Raw genomic sequence first — 6,715 nt, 5'->3', positions numbered from 1 at the left:
CCTCGAGTTCTAACACCCAAAGGTCAGGTCAGGTGCTTCGGACCTTCAATCATGTCTGGATCCAGCCTTCAAGGCCGGTGGATGCCTTCCTCCGTCACGGAGGAGGACATCAAGAAGTTGAGAGAGGCCAGATATCTGTTCGCCGAAATTTCGCATAGGCCGCCCGCCCGAGGGCAGGTCGTCCCTACTCCCGAACCCAATGAAAGCGTTGTGTTCGTCTCCCATTTCCTCCGAGGGCTAGGCCTCGCTCTAGATCCCTTTATTAGGGGTCTTATGTTCTATTATGGGCTAGATTTTCATGATCTGGCCCCGGATTCCCTTCTTCACATCTCGTCATTCATTGTCGTATGTGAGGCCTTCCTCCGCATTACCCCTCACTTCGGCTTGTGGCTCAAGACCTTCGATGTGAAGCCGAAGACGGTCAAGGGGCAGTACGCAACGTGCGGAGGTGCTTTAATAAGAAAAATTGCTGACGCTACATGGCCAAAGGGTTCCTTTCCAGAGGTGTCCAGATTGTGGTAGCGGGAGTGGTTTTACATCACAGCTCCCCGAAGTGCCAAATGGGTAGCTGCCCCCACCTTTCGCTCGGGCCCCCCACCACAACTGATGTCATGGATCAGCAGGGGGCTAAGCTGGGGTCCCGCCAAGGACGTGCCAGTACTGCAGAGCCGTATCCGAGATCTCTTCGAGGGAGACTTCAGCCTGGTTATGGTAATGCAAGTTATGCTGGTTCGTCGAGTCCGGCCTTGCAAACGCCGACCCCTCCGCATGTGGGAATTCAACCCAGAAGGACCGCGCACTATTCAGCATTTCCTCGGCATGACGCATGAGGAGATGTACAAATCATTCTTCGGACCCCAAATAGAGTGTCCGGACACCACCGAGGACGTGGGCCTAAGCTGCAACCGCCCCACTGCCCAAGTAAGTAATCCCATGGCCGAACACACTATCCTTTTATTTATCATGACATCATTCTGAAGAATTGTTCTTTGACCAGGACTGTATAACAAAGGCGAAGATGATCCGGTGTTCGGGCCCCCTTCCTAAGGGCTTGGACAATCCGATGCTGGAAAAGATGCTCGAACCAGCACCTTGTCTAGTGCCCTCAAAGGAAGATGAAGGGGGGAATAAAGAGGGCAAAAGCGGGCCTCCTTCGCTACCTATTCCAACCGAGGGAATGAGCGCCTCTGCAAGGGAGGATAACACAGGGGAAGAATTTGACATTCTCTCTCCCCGAGGAAGGAAGAGGACTACCTCTGAAGATCCGGAAACTAAGGTTTCCAAACGGGAGAAGAAATCTCAGCCAGAGGGTCCTGCCTCGGAGGGTATTCTTGCTGCACAATGTCCACACGGGGATCAGCCCTTTACCGAGCTGTAAGTAATCAAAAAGTACTTAAAAGTGAAGATATCCTACCTTACTTCCAAAGACAATAACCGATGCTTATAAATTGTAGTCTGGATCGCAGCCCTTCTCGACAGAGTTCATCTTTGGGGGATCTTCTTCCGGAGATGATGGAGAGCGAAACACCTCCCCCGGACTCCCTAGCTCAAGAAGCGGGAGACCTTGAAGTGTCGTCATGAAGGGTATCTCCAGATCCACTAGGGCCAGAGGATAACCCTTTGGCTGCCCGGAATCCCCAGTATCCGGCTCCTAAGGAGAGCGACAACAAGGGTCTGTACAGTGTGCGGTCGGACACGCTGAAGGATCTTCTGAGGCAAGATGTCGTCTCGGAAGCGCATCGTACGCTGATGGGTATGGTAATTGAAAGGATTACATCTGCTGAAAGCGGGTTGCATGAAGCTTTTATGAGTCTGCTGAAAGGCTTCGAGGTACGTGAAATAATGTATGCTTTTAACAGTACCGCATATGTTAGGTATGCCCATGCAGATAGTAGCCCCTGAGACTCTGGTTGTCGTCGAGAACGGCGGCAAACAGAGGATCATAGTCCCAGGTAATAACCAGACCGCCTTTATGTGCAGGTGGTTGAAGCTCCCGTGGCTAGCCGGACTGATGGGTTTGCCGAACTAAGGCGGCAACTAGATGCGGCATATGCTAACATCGTGCTTGTCAATAAGCGGCTTGACGAGGCTCAGGGTGAGTGATTTTTCTGGTGATCGTCACATAATAAGAGCAGCATGATGCCGGTATCTTTAATATGTTGTGACTGCAGATGGAGCTGCCACCATGGAGACCCTTCAGGCAGAGCTTGCCCGAGCCAAGGAGCAAGCAAGGAGTAGCAATGCGGCCACTTTAAAGGCGGCCGAAGAGTTAAGGGCTGAACAGGCCGTGCATTGCGAGAGCAAGGAAAAAATAGCCAAGATGGTTGTAGAATTAAAAGATGCTGCTGACCATTACCAGCTTCTTGAAGAAGAAAACCGGGCGAAGGCAACGGACCTGGAGAAGGCCCGGATGGCTGCCAAGGAAGCCCGCTCCAAAATTAGAGCGACGAAGGAGGAGCCGAATCAAGCTGCAGATATCATGTCTGGGAAGCCCTTCTTGTTGCGGACTAAGTTCGGAGATCCGAAGTATGCTCCTCTGGACCGGCTATGGAGTTCTGCGGACGCGTACATGGATTTGGCTGCAAGTGCTGCTGATGCCGCAGAGTACTTCAAGGATCAGAAAGGTCCTGAAGTGGAAAAGCTGTTCTAGTCACAGTTTCACGCTCCAGTCCGTCCGTTGCTGCTGAATGAGCGATTGACCAGTTGGGCCGAGCTCCATAGGTTGTCCGGACTTTCCCCAGGAGGGCCACGGCCGAATAGCTACTTTAGCTTAGTGCAACAATTCCTTGATGTTGTGCCACGCATCGATGCTGTAAAGAGATCGGCGTGCATAGAAGGTGCGTGGATGGCCCTTGCCCGTGTCAAAACATACTGGGTGGAGATGGAGGCCACCATTTTTGCGGCACAGGGTTCGGCCATAGGCCGAGTGGCTGTCGAGCACTACTTTGAAGAAGTCCTTGAAGGTGCTCATTCGATAGAGGCTCAGTGCTCGAAGAATATTATTTTCCAGTGACTGTAGTCCCATTGTACAAACAATGTTTTTCTGAATTAATCAAGGATGTATTTATACATTTGCCCGAAAGTACTATGGTGCCTCCTGTGTGGCCGTTTATGTATATATGAATGTAACCTGAAAGTTTGCAGTCGTCGGCTTCCGCCCCCATGCATATAATGTGGGGGTGTTCGCAAAAGATGCATGTCCACACTTGATCCAACGTCTTGGTCCGCTAAGGAGGTGATAGCGTAGCGAACGAGGCAATCAGACTATATTGCTTTAACACTTGCACTTAGCCATAGGAGTTTGATAGTGGGGCTACTATATAGCCCCTGGTACTTCTGCGCTCGTCCGAATATGGGGCGCGTACGTACATGACTGGGAAACGGCCCTTCGTTAATGCGTAGGAATCCCGAAGATTCTGATTAGTCATCGAGTGGTTGACCAGTCTCTTGCTATATCATGACAGTCAGTTTTCGGCTTTCTCAACTGAGGTGCTCATCCGGATGGATCAGGGCACAATCGCAGTAGTTCTCCCAGTGCTACCTTAGCCGATATAACGGAACGTAAGGTACCAAAACATGGGAGCTGGGCAAACCCAACATTTGACCAAAGACATGATTCGGAGCTGATGCATATAGGGCCAAACTCGCGACGCCGAACACTCCCTAAGGTGTTTGGTCTTTATAACATATACCAAGCTAAACAATGCCCTTTATAAGAAACGCCATGTGTCCAGGTACGTGCAAAATCCTGGCGTGGCCACATGCCAATAACGTTGGTATCCTTCTTGGTTGTGTGGAGTATCCGGAGGATGTGAGCAACAAGAGACAGTAAAAAAGGTTTACGCAGGGCCTTAATCTAAAAAGAAACCTTTGTGCGGGTCCTTGCTGCACTTCTGCGCCTGTGTCTTCGTTGTGCCGTGTCCTGGACGGGTGTAGCACGATTGTCACCTACAAAAGGAAAGAACTTAGGTGAAAGTTGTCGTGCCAAAAAGAAGAATGAATTATCAAAATTCCAGAGAGGCTTGGTTGAGCCGGGCTGGCCCTAATTGCACGCGGGAAGCCCCTGGTATCGTTTTATGAGGGTTCGAAAACCAATCTCGTGCATGTATGATGGAATGCCGGACTCGTCTAACCGTGTTCGTGGTCTTGACGACCTGCCTTTTTTCTGGTTGGTGAGGCCGTCTAGTGTGCGGTTGTTAGAGCCGCCGCGTCCTCTTCAGTACATAAAGAACGGTTGGCATTTCCGCTAACTGTGATGACGCCTCATGGACCGGGCATCTTGAGCTTGAGAAAAGCATAATGCGGTATTGCATTAAAACGAGCGAAAGCCGCTCTTCCGAGCAGTGCTGGATAATCACTTCGGAATGGAGCAATGTGAAAAGTTAACGTTTCGCTTCGGAAGTTATCGGGAGAACCGAATACCACCTCTAGTGGTAGAGAGCCCTGTACAGCGGGCCTCTTGGCCTGGTATTACTCCCTTGAAGGTAGTATTGTTGGAAATATGCCCTAGAGGCAATAATAAAATGGTTATTATTATATTTCTTTGTTCATGATAATTTTCTATTGTTCATGCTATAATTGTGTTATCCGGAAATCGTAATACATGTGTGAATACATAGACCATAACACGTCCCTAGTGAGCCTCTAGTTGACTAGCTCGTTGATCAAAAGATAGTCATGGTTTCCTAACTATGGACATTGGATGTCATTGATAACGGGATCACATCATTAGGAGAATGATGTGATGGGCAAGACCCAATCCTAAGCATAGCTCAAAGATCGTGTAGTTCATTTGCTGTAGCTTTTCCGAATGTCAAGTATCATTCCTTAGACCATGAGATTGTGCAACTCCCGGATACCGTAGGAGTGCTTTGGGTGTGCCAAACATCACAACGTAACTGGGTGACTATAAAGGTACACTACAGGTATCTCCGAAAGTGTCTGTTGGGTTGGCACGAATTGAGACTGGGATTTGTCACTCCGCATGACGGAGAGGTATCTCTGGGCCCACTCGGTAATGCATCATCATAATGAGCTCAATGTGATCAAGTGGTTGATCACGGGATCATGCATTATGGTACGAGTAAAGTGACTTGCCGGTAACAAGATTGAACGAGGTATTGGGATACCGACGATCGAGTCTCGGGCAAGTAACGTACCAATTGACAAAGGGAATTGTATATGGATTGATTGAATCCTCGACATCGTGGTTCATCCGGTGAGATCATCGAGGAGCATGTGGGAGCCAACATGGGTATCCAGATCCCGCTGTTGGTTATTGACCGGAGAGTCGTCTCGGTCATGTCTGCATGTCTCCCGAACCCGTAGGATCTACACACTTAAGGTTCGGTGACGCTAGGGTTGTTGAGATATTAGCATACGGTAACCCGAAAGTTGTTCGGAGTCCCGGATGAGATCCCAGATGTCACGAGGAGTTCCGAAATGGTCTGGAGGTGAATATTTATATATAGGAAGTCAAGTTTCGGCCATCGGGAAAGTTTCGGGGGTAATCGGTATTGTACCGGGACCACCGGAAGGGTCCCGGGGGTCCACCGGGTGGGGCCACCTATCCCAGAGGGCCCCATGGACTGAAGTGGGAGGGGAACCAGCCCCTAGTGGGCTGGTGCGCCCCCCTTGGGCCTCCCCCTGCGCCTAGGGTTGGAAACCCTAGGGGTGGGGGCGCCACCCTTGCCTTGGGGGGCAAGGCACCCCCTTGGCCGCCACCCCCCCTAGGAGATTGGATCTCCTAGGGCCGGCGCCCCCCCTAGGGACCCTATATATAGTGGGGGGAGGGAGGGCTGCCGCACCCAAGCCCCTGGCCTCTCCCTCTCCCTCCCGTGACACTCCTCCGTCTCCCTGTGCTTGGTGAAGCCCTGCCGAGATCACCGTTGCTTCCACCACCACGCCGTCGTGTTGCTGGATCTTCATCAACCTCTCCTTCCCCCTTGCTGGATCAAGAAGGAGGAGACGTCTTCCCAACCGTACATGTGTTGAACGCGGAGGTGTTGTCCGTTCGGCACTTGGTCATCGGTGATTTGGATCACGACGAGTACGACTCCCTCAACCCCGTTCTCTTGAACGCTTCCGCGCGCGATCTACAAGGGTATGTAGATGCACTCCTCTCTCCCTCGTTGCTAGATGACTCCATAGATTGATCTTGGTGATGCGTAGAAAATTTTAAAATTCTGCTATGTTCCCCAACAGTGGCATCATGAGCTAGGTCTATGTGTAGTTACTATGCACGAGTAGAACACAAAGCAGTTGTGGGCGTCGATATTGTCAATTATCTTGCCGTTACTAGTCTTATCTTGATTCGGTGGCATTGTGGGATGAAGCGGCCCAGACCAACCTTACATGTACGCTTACGTGAGACCGGTTCCACCGACTGACATGCACTAGTTGCATAAGGTGGCTGGCGGGTGTCTGTCTCTCCCACTTTAGTCGGATCGGATTTGATGAACAGGGTCCTTATGAAGGGTAAATATAAATTGGCAATTCACGTTGTGGTTTTGGCGTAGGTAAGAAATGTTCTTGCTAGAAACCTATAGCAGCCACGTAAAAAACTTGCAACAACAATTAGAGGACGTCTAACTTGTTTTTGCAGCAAGTGTTTTGTGATGTGATATGGCCAAAGGATGTGATGAATGATATATGTGATGTATGAGATGATCATGTTCTTGTAATAGGAATCACGACTTGCATGTCGATGAGTATG

This window comes from Triticum aestivum, chromosome 5A (assembly GCF_018294505.1).
Source record: "Triticum aestivum cultivar Chinese Spring chromosome 5A, IWGSC CS RefSeq v2.1, whole genome shotgun sequence".
NCBI lineage: Eukaryota > Viridiplantae > Streptophyta > Magnoliopsida > Poales > Poaceae > Triticum > Triticum aestivum.
The sequence above is the reverse complement of the archived record's forward strand: the minus strand, read 5'-3'. Positions refer to the sequence as shown.